The following is a 16,939-nucleotide window of genomic DNA, read 5'->3' as shown; positions in this document are numbered from 1 at the left end:
CCTTCATCTCATTCAGATGCTAAATAACCTAAGCTGTTGATAAAGCGTCGTAAAATAACCTACTAAAAAAATTAAAACAAAGCATTGTGAAATAAACCAATTAAAAAAGGCATTGACTTTTCGGAGGAGGCTGTAAATTCGGCGCAAATGCAAGTACTCCTGTAATGTTCAGGTGATCGATTAAAAAAATTGTGATATTTTCGCTCTCAAAGTTTTCCAGGACTCTGAGATAAAGCATCCAAAACTGGGAAAACCACATGTTAGGTCACCCAGAGTTTAATGACACATTTGATTTTGATAAAGTACATGTTTATTGTCCAAGTTTCTTCACTTGATCCTTTTTGCTTAAACAGGTTCAAAGTGACAATTAATTTGTGTGATTTTGTATTGTGACAGATGACGTCTGGACGATGGCCCACAGGCTGTGGAAGGAAGCCAACATCTCGTGATTCCACAGTGTGGCGAAGTTTTTTGTAACAGGGACCACAGAACATAGCAGTGGCATGTTAGAAGTGAAGTGGGGGCACGGACCCTAAGAGCAGCAAGTGTCGTATTCTTGGAGGCTCATAAACTGTTAACTCATTGTTCAGGGAGATCTCCCTCATTCCCTTTTATAATCAGATAGTAATGATGGAATATATTGTTGCGTAAAACAGAGATGCCTTTTCATCTCAGCTCCTGTATCTTAATTTAATTTGATCATGGATACTGCTGTGTTATTAATGTTCTATGAAATAAAAAGTCGCATTAGTGATGTAAGAATAATATATGTTAACATTTTTCCCATAATAATAAAGACATTGTAAATAGAAATTACGACTCTCATTTCCTCTTCCGGAAAAAAAAAAAAGTGTAAGAAATTTGTAGAAAATGAAATGTCAGACTGAATTAGTGTGTAGTTTTGTTGTACGCGGATGATTTGAGAAGGCATGTCTCTTTTAGTGAAATTCTCAATTACGTTTCTTGTTGGTAAACTCTTGGTACACATGTGTTTTGAGATTTTGGCGTAAAGGATGTGATTGAATCATATAATGGAATGCTGGAAAAATATGTCTTATTTGTTTCTGAATAGTGCTTTTCACACATATAAGATTTGGCAAATGTTGGACATCTATAGAGTTGAAAGAAGAAAATGTTTCCTTTTAAAGAATTGCTGTATTTCCCGACCTATAAGACGCACATATTTCTCCCAAACATTTCTTTCAAAAACTGAGGGTGTCTTATGGCGAAAGTTGAAATTTTATGTGAAGATTTTCTAATGTAAGAAATTGTACTAATATTTTCCCCCAAAATGTATACATATAAAAAGGGGTATGCCCTGTACAGTGGTCCCAAAAAATGACTAGCTGGAATTTTCTAAGTCTTAGAAAAGCAGTTTTGTGCATGAACGGAAAGGCCGTAGATGAGTTCACAAGAGAATAATATGTTTTTAAAGGGTTATGTTGTAACAGTTTCAATCTAGATATGCACTAATAAAGGGCAAATCATTTATTTTCAACATTCTATATTGCAACAAAGATGAATAATGGTTTAAAAAATCAATGAAGTACTTATTATAGTAAGTTCGATCTTCCCTTTGTGGTAGGTATAGTCCGCATATTCAATTAATGACCAGGCAGAAGGCTTTGTGTTGGATATATCTTTTTTGCACGCATCAATACTAGTAATGTCAAGCTGTGTTATCATATTTTCGTCCCTGGTTACAGTTATTTCTATACCAGCATCAATACATTGATTTCTATCACTACCATCGACAGTGAATAAATTTTAAGCTATAAGGTAACTTTCAATTGAAATTGAAATTATTAACACTTTTTGTCGTCATTAATCAACTCGAGATATGACAACATTTGTTTTTACTCCATGTGGAGTAGATATGAAAACATCAATTACAATGTTAACACATTATTGGTAGACATAATATGTTACTGCTTCTTGTGATTGACGCTGCATCTGAAAAGGTCTTATCAATAAACAAATTCTTATTTTATCTGAGCACCCTCTTTGACACTACCTAGGTATTAAACACTCGGACTATATATTTACTTAAGTGAGTGACCTTAAGACGATGGCAGAGTAGCCATGAATTCGAATCCGCATCATACAGAATTATTTAATTATACAGGGTGGAATTGAAATAACCCTGCAGATTTTCAGAGCAAATAGCTCATGTTGTATGTAACAAAAAAGTGTAATACTAGTGGGAAGTCCATAGTTTTCTCAGAAAAAGAGTATTGTTTCCCAAATGTTTAGCACCCTATTCGGTAACTATTGTAGTGACGGTATGTGATTTGCAAACCTGTGATTATATCGCTGTAATAGGTTTGTCACTTATTCCGACTGTGACTACAGTTGCAATATCACAGCTCCAAAGTCCAGACAACTGCAGGTCAGAAGATTAACTTGAAGGACAACATATCTGCAATCTCATTAACTATCATCCCACTCTAGAGGTTAACGAGGGCAATTCTTTGATACAGAAGCTATAAACATTCTTGGACACATCGCAGATAATAGGCCAGAGTGTGTTTTGTTTTAATATATCCGCGCTAATTACTACTGCTTATATATTGCTAATTTATATAGTTCATATTGCTAAAGACGATTAATTTAGAAGAATGTAACAATTTCTATAGAATCTCCAATAATCGAATATTACGGAATATGTAAAAGAGAAGACTGAACACATCACCAGTCACCAGTTAAAAGTAATGGTTTGGATCTCAAAACGAAGATTTGTGTTTAGTACATCATGAGCTGTTCTATGCCTTTTCATTGTAAAGTTCGAATTCATTCCGATATACATTCCCCTTGCAAAGAACAGTTATATTCCTTAATTCTGTAAAATGACCACGAATTGAAGACTTGAAGAACCCAAACAAGCTGGGACTTACAGCAACAAGAAACTTCTACATTATGACTGACGATGACATTACCATTGGAATGTGCCATGTATTGCCAGCCGTCATCTGTAACGAATGACTTTGTAAATGTCAGGGCGTTACAATACCATCATCATCCGAACACAGAAATCACACTGTGACAAAATCACTATTACCTATCACAGCTATTTTTCCGGAGCTTCGGAGCTGTGTAGACAAAACACTGTCACATCCCACTTCTAAACTATTTCGAGTAGGATTGTGATCTTTGTCCATCTCGATAGAAAATCAAATACATACATACGTACGTACAAACATACATACATACATAAGTGTTCCGTCCATTCGCAGGTCTTTCACTGCAAACCCAGCATTCTCCAATCTTTCCTATTTTCTGCCTTCTTCTTAGTCTCCGCATATGAGCCACATATCTTCATGCCATCTATTATCTGATCTTCTGCTGCGAACTCTTTTCCTGTTCACCATTCCTTCCAGTGCATCCTTCAGTAGGCAGTTTCTTCTCAGCTAGTGACCCAACCAATTCTTTATTCTCTTTCTGATAAGTTTCATTATCATTCTTTCTTCACCCACTCTTTCCAGAATAACTTCATTTCTTATTCTGTCTGTCCACTTCACATGCACCATTCTTCTCCATGTCCACATTTTAAATGCATCTATTTGTTTCTATTCATTTAGTCATAATGTCCATGTTTCTGCTCCATATAATACCACACTCCGCACAAAGCACTTCACTAGTTTCTTCCTTGGTTATTTTTCCAGAGGTCCGCAGAAGATGCTCCTTTTTTCTATTAAAAGCTTCCTTTGTCATTGCTGTCCTCCTTTTGACTTCCTGGCTGCAGCTCATGTTACTGCTTATAGTACATCCCTAGTTTTTGAAGCTGTTCACTTGCTCTACTGTCTCATTTAGAATTCGCACGTTTACCTTCTTTATTTTTCTTGCGACAATCATGGCCTTCGTCTTGTTTGCATTTATATTCATCCCATACTGCTCACAGCTGTAGCATATCCCTTAGTATCGTCACCTCTTCTGCTAACAACACCATATCATCAGCAAATCTTATGCACTTTATTCTTCTTCTTCTTCTTCTTCTTCTTCTTACTTTCACCCCTCCCATGTTCTGAAAACAGTTCTGCGCTAAATCCTCCAAGTAGATGTTGAAAGGGGAAGATGATAAAGGGCATCCTTGTCGTACTCCTCTCCCTATGTCACATCCTTCAGACATTTCTTCTCCTATCCTGACTTTGACTTGTTTCATATATAGGTTACTGAACAGTCTCCTGTATTTCCAATCCAGACTTATTTTCTTCAGGATGTCCATCAGTTTGTTCCAGACCACTCTGTCAAACGCCTTTTCTAAGTCCACAAATACTATATATACTTCTTTAATCATTTATCCCTCTGGCATATTTAAATAGCGTGGAAGATTTTCGTGTAAATTTAATTTAAAAACCTCTTAATTTCAAACCACTGACCAATGCAACCAGCTTGCAACATTGTAGCCAGAAAGGGAGATGGAAGGTAGTTCACTAAGGCACACAGATCTTAGTTCGTTGACCTCTTATATCTGTATTACGAGAAGAAAGAGGTGGTGATGCAGCCAGACTGCTGAAACTTCCAACTTAATTTTCTAATTAACCGTGCATTTAATCACAAAACATAGTATAGGTTTTCTATTCATTGAAGTGTACCCCTTCGTCTCTTTCAAACTACAGGATCATTTCACTTCCACCCTGTATTTTTTTAGCTTACAAGCAAACATTCTGATGGGGGCAGATAAAAAAGTTAAATTTTTTTCTTTCACCATGTTAATAATGTCAAAAGAAGTGCTTATACAAATTTTGGCCACTCGACCGCAATTATGAGGGCCGTAAAAAAATAAGTTCGCTAGGGACTGTTAACAGAAAGAAAACACAATTTCATTGGAAAAAAATTATTGGAACAGACACAGCAATTGTTGAGCAAGTTTTCAACATATTCTCTACCGGAGTTGAGACAGAGAGGTGTAGACGGCTGTCAAATGCTGATCCCAGGCGGCCGACTTCTATGACACAATGATACAAAAATTGATCTCATGGTCTGACAAATGTCTCAATGCCGTGGGGGATATGTCGACAAATAGCGCAACAATTGCTGTATCTGTTTCAATAAATCTTTCTGCGCAATTATACTTTTTTCTGTAAATGGCCCCAGAGAAAATCACTTTCTGGACGGCATTGTAATTGCGGTTGAGTGGCCAAAATTTGAATAAGCACTTGTTTTGATATTATTAACATGGTGGAAGAAAAAAAAATTAGCTTTTTTATCTGCCGCCATCAGAATTTTTGCTTGTTAGCTAACAAAACAATAAGAGGCACCAACAGAGTCATGGAACCTTCCCTTGTTCAGAAGCACACCAGAATACACCTTCACAATACCTTAGTACGACCTAGGCTTGGTTACGACAGTGAAGTATGGATGCTGAGAAAAACGAACGAGAGCAGAATAACTGCATGTGAGATACAATTCATGTACAGAAAAGCCGAGTATACTGAATAGAGTTTAAAAGAGAACTGCAATATTTTAAAAGAACTCAAAACAGAGCTAATTTTGCAATATATCTATCACTATCAATTTAATTGGAAATCCCATCTGAAAAGAATGAGTTCAATCAGAATCCCTAAAGCCATGCACAGATATGCTCCAAGAAGCCAAAGATATATGGGATGTCCTAAGAAGAAATGGTGTGAACATTTTATGTAAGATCGTAACAAACTTTTAAGGTCTAATATTTGTCAGGTAGAGATGAGGAGCTTAGCTAAGAACCTTCGAAATATTTATGTTAGTTTTAAGGCAGAAAATGGATTTTTGGTTTTTAGGACGTGAGTCCAGTAGTGAAATAATGTGTGTTTGAAACTAAGCTATTGTAAGATTTTGAACCGAGTTCTATATCTGGACTGTATACCTTAATCAAGGTAATAGGGCTTGTGAATCGGTATTAAATTATAAAACATAGGTAGCACAATAAGCCTAAGGCTGCGGTGTGTCCAGAGCAATGACGGGTCTAAATGTTGGGGGGGGGGGGGGGAAGCTACTGTAAGCAGAGCTTCTTTCTGAAATCTGTGTCTTTAAACTTTTATGGTAGAGAAGCAGGATTCATATCATCGTGATGAAAAGATGTTCACTACAACACTTTCTTAGCTCATGCACAGTGTATTTGAACTCTAGTTCAGAGTTCCCAGGTTTGCGTCACTTGTATTTATGGTTTTTTAAAGATATTTTAGGTAATGCATGTTATAAAATTGAAGGCGTGCATTTTAGGCACTGACATAGGGAACTAAGAAGGAAAGTATTATTTTACAATAAAAAACATCTGTGGCGCAAAATAGAAGCAAAATATGTTCAACTGAAATAAAATAGTTTAAATTAACTTTATAAAAAAATGCTACATTTTTAGTAGGAAGTTCATCATTTATGCCATTGGATGACTTCACACAGTTCCTGGGAAATGGACTGTATCATATTTGAAATTAAGTCCAATCTTTCTGCCAGGGTATCGCATGCATTCTGAATTAGTTGCAATAATTCGTTTGCAGACAGATGGACTGTATTCAGCCAGCTCTTCCATGGTATTGAGGAGAACGTGTTTTAATATACATAGACATGTCAGGAGATGGTTCTGACTTAAAAAAAAAACTCATTTGTTCATTGAGTGCCATACAACAAAAAATGCTATAAACTTAGAAACTATAAATGACATTCATTCAATGTTCTGCCCAAGAGCAGGTCTTTCACTGCAAACCCAGCATTCTCCAGTCTTTCCTGTTTCTGCCTTCCTCTTAGTATCTGCATATGATCCATATATCTTAGTCTGTTATTTGGTATCTACTTCTGCCCTGAATTCTTCTCCCGTTCACCATTCCTTCCAGTGCATCTTTCAGTGGGCAGTTTCTTCTCAGTCAGTGACCCAGCCAATTCCTTTTTCTCTTCCTGATCAGTTTCAGCATTATTCTTTCTTCACCCACTCTTTCTAACACAGCTTCGTTTCTTATTATGTCTGTCCATTTCACATATTCTATTCTTCTCCATATCCAGTAAATGACAGGAAATTAAAAATTATACAGTTAAAAAACTGTCCAGCTGGAATTGAACCCCAATCTGCTACAAATGAGACCACAGATGGTGTTGTAAAATCATCCGAGTGACAAACATTCAGTTAACCCTCGATTATCAGTTAGGAGGTCATATACCCAGCTTTCTTTGAAATGACAGCAAATAAACCACGCATTCAAACTTTGATTTGAACCCAAACAAGATTCTGGTCATTTTTTCTTGGGACAACTGTACCTATGACAATGCATCTTATAGGCTAGCAGATACAGTATGTCATATAAACAGGATTTGACTAAGTCGAATGTTTATGTAAATAAAAGAAGGTACTCCTGTTTGAAGAATTATCTTGCCAAGGAAGCTTGATTCTAAGAGTTGAATATTTATTTAGATAAAAAGACGACAATTTTCCGCTTTTGAGAAATGCAGTATATGCCAAGAAATTGTCATAAAATTGTAATTTTTATTGCAGCTCTTTAAAGCTGGATGTAAAATAAGATACAGGGTGTGAATTTCCTTAACAGCATATCGTTTTTATTTTTACCATCATGTTTGAAAACCACTATTAAATTAAATTACAGTGTTGCTGATTATGTTAGTTGTACTCTGCATTACAATTCAGAAAATTTGATCTGTATGTTGGGTATTGCTGACATAAGAGGAAAGATCTTTGTAAAGTATTTAACAAATGTGTATTTGTCAGGAGTGACGAATTTAGATACAATTTGATTCAGTTTTTATAAAGTGTCTCATATAAACCAATACATCTGTACTCCCATAGGTACGTGTAAATAGCAACAAATTTGTTCATCTTTATGGTGACTTAATTCATATGGGTATTGAATTATACAGTAACTGACTGTGCAAAATTGTAAGTTTTGTATTAAATGATTTCGGCTGCTGATAATCATGACAGCTACACATCTGAATTTGAATTGGTGATTATCAGGAATGGCTTTAATTAGCTTCGCTGTCACTGAGGTCATTTTGCTGTTGAATGCAAAATGCAGGAACAGTAGTTGTGATGGTGACTTGCAAGACGTCGAGAGTTGCTCAACATGGATCATAAAAATCACATTCTCGTTTCTAAGCTTCCAAATTTGAAACATTTTTATGTAATTGTGCCAAAAAAGGCTCGTCTTTTTCTTAACAAGCAAATTAAAATGTGCATTACATTGATTTGTGGTGGTTTTTTTTTTATTTGCATGTATCTCCTTTTCAGTTTGACTTAATTTGCCTTTTATCCTTGTTTGATTGGCTACATATCCAGAGTTATGAAAGTAATGTCTGTCAGTGATGTATAGACACGGTTTTTCTGGATGCAAGGTACACTGAACCAGTGATGTGCAAATTTTTGCAAGACTCCTATTTTTGTCCAAGAGCAAATTAATGCATAGACAAAGTAGGCTTATGGTCGTAGATTTTCAGGAGTGGTAATTTAAAGGTATTTTAATAAAAAAATTGAGGGTTCAGAATGACAAGGTTCTATCTAGTGTTCAGTAAATTTTACAGGAGAGCATTTTAAAAGTTTGGTTATTAATAAAATCAATGCAGATAAGAACCTTTTCAAACTAACTTTATCACGAAAAATAATTAAGATATTAACATATAATTTATATGGTAGATAGATGTGAAGTAGCAGAATTCAATGCAACAAAAATCTCAATTTTGCTAAAAATGTCAGATAGAATGTCGTCATTCTGAGCCCGCGAAATCTCTTTCATATGAAAGGTAACTGTCCTTAGATTCTTAATATTTTGAATTAACACAACGTTTTTGACTGTGTCCCAGGTCTCCCAATAATTCCATTGAGAAAGACACATCACAGAAATCACTGACTCGTGCTCAAGGCAGCTATCTTAATGCTAAGTTAGATCATTTAGAATCTGCTTTCATGACATAGTTTTGGTAATTTGTTCTGAAGCAACTAAATGCCACAAATAAAAAACTTTGAAATGTTGGTAATGATATGTACTCTATTCAAGAAATCTCGAATTCAAGAAATGGTGTGAACTACCCCACAAAGGAAAGGGTGTTGAACTCTTGACGGAACATCCCCCTGCTAATCGCTGGATAACTCATCATAAAGCTCTAACATACAGCGAATGGCGTGACACTTTGAAGATGGCTGGTAACGTAGCAGCAGTTCGTGTCATACCTAGAAGGACCATGGACAACAACCGCTGCCGTCATTGCGGCAGCGAGATAGAAACTCTCCCACACGTCCTCGGTTCTTGCCCGCATGGCGAAGCTTTTGCGCAATACCAGACACCACAAAGTAAGAAGCGCCATTGCTCAAGCACTACGTAATACTGGGTTTACTGTTTTCGAAGAGGTTTATCCTACAGTTCGTTTCGAGATTTGTAAGAGCCAACTGCGAGATGTCCATAAGGAAAAACAATTCATCTATGAACCAAAAATCCCGTATTATCAAGAGAAATATCAGTACAACAGATAGATGTAATAGGCTTGATGGTCGGAGCAAGAGGATCCATCCCAAAGCAGTTTGTTGATTTTTGCAAGGCTTTTCATTTGCCTTCATCTGTAATTACCAATGTTTGTTTACTTGTGTTGAAAGGTTCGATTGCATTGTTAAGAAATCACCTCAGATAAGACATTGCATTGTAATTTATTTCTTTCTCTTTCTTGCATTGGTTTTTATATTCATAACAAATTATCCATGTAATATGTACTATTCAAGATTTTGTTTTGTAAATGGTATACTTTGCCTTCTAGGCAATCCCTGTTTAGAGAAAGTGTTTGATAATCAAAATAAGTGCATTTTATGAGTCCCTAATTCAATTTCGAGTTTAACATGGAAGAATTTGATTCAATCAATCACTGTGGCACATCAAACCTCACAAGACTTTTGGCCTCGATCACAATTTTTCTTCAAGTTTCTCTATCTTCCGCTATGGTCCTATTTCCTCCTATTCGTTCCAGATCCCTTTGCACCTGATCATTCCACAGAATCTGGGTCATCCCAAAGGTCTACTTCCATCTGATATTTCTTTCCAAGTAACTTTTATCAGGGATTGTTCTTTTTCTGTCTTTCTGTTGGATGTTCCAATTAGCCTTATCTTCTACTTTTAACTATTGTTACAACATTGGTTTCAGATATAGGCTTCTTATTCCCCTAGTCTTTCTAATTTTTCAGTGTCCATTGCCTTGAATGGAGCCAAAAATCTTTCTTAGTATTTTGTTTTCAAAAATTCTCTGGTTAAAAACATTTCTGCTGCATATACTAAAATGGGGACAATTATTGTTTTGTGACATCTTATTTTTATGGCTGTGTTAAGAATTTTGGAAATAATTAATCATTACAGAGCAAAAAAAAAAAAAAAACTGTTTGATCTGTTTGCTTTTGAAATGTGATGAAAAAAATTTCAATTTCTATTAAATTTTTATCTGTGATTTTATGTTCCACATGTTGGAATTTGTCAGCTTTCTCAAATTCTTGATTACCTATCTTAAGTGCATCTTTACTGTTGTATCTTGTGTATATTTTCAAGTATTTGGTTTTTCTTGGATTTATGAATAAGCCAACTTTTGGCTTCTATTAATTCTTTCTTAAACTTTCGACCCTCTTCTTTGTTTTGCTTATTAGTACTATATCATTGGCATAGGTTAAAACTGATAAAAATGTGTCTCCAATTGTATGCTGATTGTTTAGGGAAAAAGAAAACATTACTTATCAATTGTCTTAACATACGAATGCAATGTAAGACATAAGGAAATTGCAAAATGAAATGTCTTCTGAAGGTGAAGGTGATGTGCATTTGGTCAGTAGGAACAGCTTAAGGATAAATACCTTCTTTGCCATCATGGATAAAATACAATATGAGTTGGAAAAAGGAGAGAGGTATAATACATTCAAATAAATGAAAATATTGAAGCGCTAATCCAAATTGGGAAATTGTCACTGAATTGACTGAAGGAGGCAGGAGACTTTTCTGTGTTCACAGTTTCTTGAGGGTCTCGAGGATGGTTGAAGAATCAGTTCGCTTAAAAGCTCACCTTATGTCTCTGGCAGGGAAGCAAATCAAAAATACTTTTGAGCAGTTTTACCCACATTGCTCTTCTGATGTTCTTGTGAACTGCAGAATCCAACTCTACAGTGGAATGCGCCTTCTGACGGCTTAAGAGATTAAAAAAAAATATCTGTCCACAAACATGAGTAAGGATTGCCTCAACACTCTTAACCCCAAGATAATTCCCCAACGGCCACATGAAAGTGCTGTTGTGATGTTCAGGTTGATAACAGGTCATGATTGTTTGGCAAGCCACTTGCACAGGATAAGAATTTTCCAGACATTGCCTATGTATTGTGTGAGGCAAATAAAGAAATGAACATGGAACACATCAAAAGATGCACAGCATTTCTACAAGAAGATGACATACAAAAATACACTTCAAAGTGCAAGATGGTGAATGACTTCATTGTAGGCTGACCAGATTTTTTATGATCCAGTAGGGGACATAGGCAATTTCAAGAAAAACCACAAACGCTTACCTAGTTACTCTCCGTTGAAATGTTGGAGACAATACATATAACAGTAGATACAATGATAGAACTTTGCACACTAAATCCGTAGAGTATCTTAACTTTTTTAATTAATTGCATAAACACACGTAACTCTGTATATAATTATAGCCACTAAAAATTCAATTTCAGTACTGACGCATGCATGGAAGTCTTTCACATAATATTGTACACACTAAACTGTAACACACACATTTTACAAGTACTTGTCCGAAGAATGTATCTTTTTAAGGATCTGTTCATTCCCACATAGCTTCACACTAAATTCTTCACATGAGAAACGAAAGTTTGTTTTCACTTGTAACAAGACTTTAACTGTTTCAACTTTTATTCTTGACTTTTCATCAGTCCAACTGAGCTCACTGTGGAGAAAAGTCTTTCAACTGATGAATTATTGCCAGGAAGACACATGATTAATGACACTATTTTGAGAAGATTTTCAAATGGAATGGAATTTTTTTTAATGTTGAAAAATATCATACCACTTTTCATCTGTTGGTTTGTTACAAAATTCCTAATTTTTTTGAGCTACTTAAAAATGGACACTGCAGCAGTTCTAACACTTTCGCAACGCAAATGTTAAGATGACCAAAGACAAAGATTGTATGTTTTTCTCAAAGAGTGCAGAATATCTCATACTGTGCTCGCTGGTTCTTCTGTCTAATACTGAAGTCCATTCAGAAATGTGCATGAATCACAGCAGTTCCATCACGACATTTAAATATTTATGTGTAAAATGTTGAAACAAAATCAAAGCTTCTGGGGTCAAAATTAATTTCCGGGGACAAAAGGGGGGCATTTTCTCCCCGGGGACAGCAATTGAAAACCAGGGACTGTCCCCGGAAATCAGGGACTTCTGGTCAGCCTATGTTCATTGCCAAGTACCTAGGCATTTAACCAACAACATTCTAGCCATCACCTTCAAAGACAGCTATATTTTAAAGGTAATGGATTTGTCTGAAATCATTTTGCTCAGAAGAAGGCAAGATGAAGGGTGTTTGTTCATAAAAACTGATATTCTGTAAGTTTCAAGTTCCAATTCTCCTTAAAATGTACTCAGAATTCACAAGCCTTGCTTTTTATTCAAACATTTATAGAGGATGAATGTGGAGAGGGACAAAATGTTTTTCTACACTAGTGTATGAAGTGCATTTTCACGCACTGTTAGCAGTGTGTGAAGTAAGTCTTTTCAACACCAGTGCTTGAAGTAATAATTTGAGGCTATTGAAGAAGAAACATTGTATGGTACGCTTTCGTGAAGTTGTATTTTGACAATTGTGTATTTGAGAAACTCGGCAAGCCTCATTTCTCAAACCTATACTCCTGTCGAAGTACTACCCATTTTACGAACTTGTATCATAATTACTATTATGTGTCTGTGAACAGCAATTGTAAATCTACAAATGTTTGTCATTACAGATAGCTGTCATTCTATTGTTATTTCTAGCAAGGCCTCTCCTAATACTTACTTACTTAAGGCTTTTAAGGAACCTGTAGGTTAATTGCCACCCTCACATAAGCCCGTCGTTGGTCCCTATCATCATAGCTCTTACTTACATACTTACTTACAAATGACTTTTAAGGAACCTGCAGGTTCATTGCTGCCCTCACATAAGCCTGCCATCGGTCCCTATCCTGTGCAAGATTAATCCAGTCTCTATCATCATATCCCACCTCCCTCAAATCAATTTTAATATTATCCTCCCATCTACGTCTCGGCCTCCCCAAAGGTCTTTTTCCCTTCAGCCTCCCAACTAACACTCTATAAGCATTTCTGGATTCGCCCATATGTGCTACATGCACTGTCCATCTCGAACGTCTGGATTTAATGTTCCTAATTATGTCAGGTGAAGAATACAATGCGTACAGTTCTGCGTTGTGTAACTTTCTCCATTCTTCGATAACTTCATCCCTTTTAGCCCCAAATATTTTCCTAAGAACCTTATTCTCAAACACCCTTAATGTCTGATCCTCTCTCAAAGTGAGAGTCCAAGTTTCACAACCATATAGAACAACCGGTAATATAACTGTTTTATAAATTCTAACTTTTTTTGACAGCAGACTAGATGTCAAAAGCTTCTCAACCGAATAATAACAGGCATTTCCCATATTTATTCTGCATTTAATTTCCTCCCAAGTGTCATTTATAGTTACTGTTGCTCCAAGATATTTGAATTTTTTCACCTCTTCGAAGAATAAATCTCCAGTTTTTGTATTTCCATTTCGTAGATTATTCTGGTCACGAGACATAAACATTTTTACTTCGTCTTTTCGGAGTTTACTTCCAGACCTATCACTTTACTTGCTTCAAGTAGAATTTCCTAATCATTTGTGGATTTTCTCCTAACATATTCACGTCATCCGCATAGACAAGAAGTTGATGTAACCTGTTCAATTCCAAACCCTCTCTGTTATTCTGAACTTTCCTAATGGCATATTCTAGAGCGAAGTTAAAAAGTAAAAGTGATAGTGCATCTCCTTGCTTTAGCCCGCAGTGAATTGGAAAAGCATCAGACAGAAACTGGCCTATATGGACTACCATCATATCCCACCTCCCTCAAATGCATTTTAATATCCTCCCATCTACATCTCGGCCTTCCTAAAGGTCTTATTCCCTCCGGCCTCCCAACTAGGCCTCTCGTAATACTTTCGTAAATTTTGGCATCACTCTCTTCCATGTGATTGAATGTTGCCATATTTTTAGAGTCTATCCAGCTAGAAATTCATTATTGAAAGCTGTAAAGTGGTATCTTCGTTTCTGTTGTATTATAAATATTAAAGCACTATATTTTAATGTATAGAATATCACAGACAAAAAAAAACTCTTAGTTCAGAAGGCGGAAGATTCGTTCATAGTTGTCTGCCCAAGAGCAGGTCTTTCACTGCAAACCCAGCATTCTCCAATTTTTCGTATTTTCTGCTTTCCTTTTAGTCTCCTCATATAATCCATACATATTAATGTCGTCTATCATTTGATATCTTCTTCTGCCCCAAACTTTTCTTCCATTCACCATTCCTTCCAGTACATCCTTCAGTAGGCAGTTTCTTCTCAGCCAGTGACCCAGCCAATTTCTTTTTCTCTTCCTGATCAGTTTCAGCATTATTCTTTCTAGCACAGCTTCATTTCTTATTCTATCTGTTCAATACCCTCCATTATTCTCCATATCCACATTTCAAATGCTTCTAGCCATTTCTCTTTACTTGGTCGTAATGTCCGTGTTTCTAACCCATATTCAACACAAAGCACTTCACTAGTCGCTTCCTTTCATAGAATATGTAGGAAAGGAACCTGAAAATATGACTTGTTATTACTCTTGAGTCAAGCAATGCAAAGAACAGCAGATGCTTATTGTGTAAACAAGTGCATGGCTTCAGAATTAGGCTTCTGGGTATTCCATCGTGTCCTGGACTTGACATTTCCAATGTTTTGGAACTACCTACAGGTTCCATCATCAGGGCAGAAAGTAAGACCAGAGGGGTCGCCTGCACTATTGGGCTCGTTATGCCAGGCTAATTCAGATGACTGAGCAAAAGTTCTATGTAATTAGCTATTGTTTATGTAGGAAACTAACTGTTGAAGTCAAATGAGATACACGAAAAAACATGAACATATATTATAATACAAGAGTACAGTAAAACCTGTATTAAACGAACACTGCTGGTTCCATGAAAAACTTGCCTTTCAGAGGGGTGGTCTCTCAATAGGGGAAGTTATTTTATACAAATAATGGGTTAAAACGTTTCTATGTTAATCAAATAAAAACGTGGAAAATATTGCTAATAATAAAAGCTTGAAATCAGAACTTTATTTCTTATTTTACGTTATTTTCCCAATTTTCTCCTTTGATTCCCCTTCACAAAATCATAAATTGAACTCTGCTTAACGTTTTTACATTTCCTTTCTACAATCTCATTTTCAAAACTATTCTTTAAGATGTTAAGAAGTTCATTTATATGTTCTTGATTCATACATTCTTTCAGTGGTGCCGATTGTTGAATTAACTCAATATTACATAAGGCTTGTTCTAGCCACATTTTTTTGGATTGGAATTCTCTCTTGACTTCAACCTCGTCATTGGTGGGTTGATCACCAGATTTTTCTAATAGGTAGGAGGAAGAAAAAATAAATTATTGCACTGCAATTAACAAGTAACGATTTGATTTTTAATGTACAAAACGAAAAGTAAAACAGTCATACAGCATGAGAAATCTTACCTTTCAAGAAACTGTTAAACAACGGTGCAAATAACCCTTTGTCATACCTCGGAGGCCATTTGCAAGCGGTCATAGTACCTTTTTCGTAGCAATCCCCAACATTTTTCAAGAGATTAAGAACAGAGATGAGCATTCAACGTGGATACGGTATCACTTAATAATGTTGCCAAACATCATTTTAACTTCTAGTACTATACGAATTTCCTGGAATTTATTTAGGCTATAGTAATGTAATGAAATACTAAATTTTAAATTTTTAAAATACCGTATGGTCTTTTAAAAGGGGTAAAATTAAGGAAATAGCTATTCAGTCACTGGTCGGTGGTCGGGGAGAGAGGTGTTCTCTTAAAAGGGGTGTGATTTACATTGGTTTTATGGATTTTTAATTCGGTTCTTTAAAAAATCGGTCTTTAGGAGGAGTGGTCTTTCAGACAGGTTTTACTGTATGTGAAACAACTATGAATAATTGATTTTGGATTAATAAAACTTATTATTAATATCATTAGCACAGCGGAGAAAAAGCTGAGCATTGTTACCAAAAAAGAATAGTTAATATAAACTGCGTAGTATCACTCATGATGCAATAGGCAACCAAGATGATGTGTGTGTTTTTTATTTTTCCCCTCTGAGTCAAGATAATACTTCACTATTGTTTATAAAATAATAATAATGCCAGATAACATGAACTTGCATGCATTCTGGAGTCTCCCAGATGTATGCCACCGCAGGGCTCGCTTATACGTAAATCTGCCCTGTTTCTACCTACTGTGCCTGTTATCATGCTGACCATTGCGTCCAAGATTTGTGGGTTCAAACATAAGGCAGTGCATTTTAAAGAGCAATAAATTCATTAGCCTGGCTTCCTCCAGGGGGAAGTAAAACTGTGTTTCCTGTGTCTTATATTTATGGCATGTAAAAGAACTGTATCCATGATAAGGGCTCCAGGCAGAATTCATTGGTCATTTATCATCCACGTTGAATTTCAATGTTGAATAATCTCTGTAGTTGAAAGCATGATCAAACAAAATATTACTGAGATGTTCGCCTTTATGTCAACAGTCTGATTTGGCATGGCCTCCCTCCTAAAAATTTCGTGCAATGGCCTAAAAAATTGGCCATGGACAGCATGAGTATTCATGAAGCATCATTGTTCATACTTACTAGTAATACTCGTAAACATTCATTTAGAGC

General features: G+C 35.9%; 1 protein-coding gene across 9 annotated transcripts in view; it reads left to right on the top strand.

Moving 5' to 3' along the window:
* pnut (septin 7-like protein pnut) overlaps positions 1 to 8,169 on the top strand; it is a 394,868-nt gene extending 386,699 nt beyond the window's left edge. For all 9 annotated transcript variants that reach the window (XM_069817912.1, XM_069817908.1, XM_069817909.1 and 6 more), the window contains one exon: positions 397 to 8,169. The gene's annotated coding sequence lies outside the window, so the exon portion shown is untranslated. The remainder of the gene's footprint in view (positions 1 to 396) is intronic.
* Positions 8,170 to 16,939: the final 8,770 nt, after the last annotated feature.

The sequence above is a fragment of the Periplaneta americana genome, chromosome 2, assembly GCF_040183065.1.
Source record: "Periplaneta americana isolate PAMFEO1 chromosome 2, P.americana_PAMFEO1_priV1, whole genome shotgun sequence".
NCBI lineage: Eukaryota > Metazoa > Arthropoda > Insecta > Blattodea > Blattidae > Periplaneta > Periplaneta americana.
The sequence above is the reverse complement of the archived record's forward strand: the minus strand, read 5'-3'. Positions and strand labels throughout refer to the sequence as shown.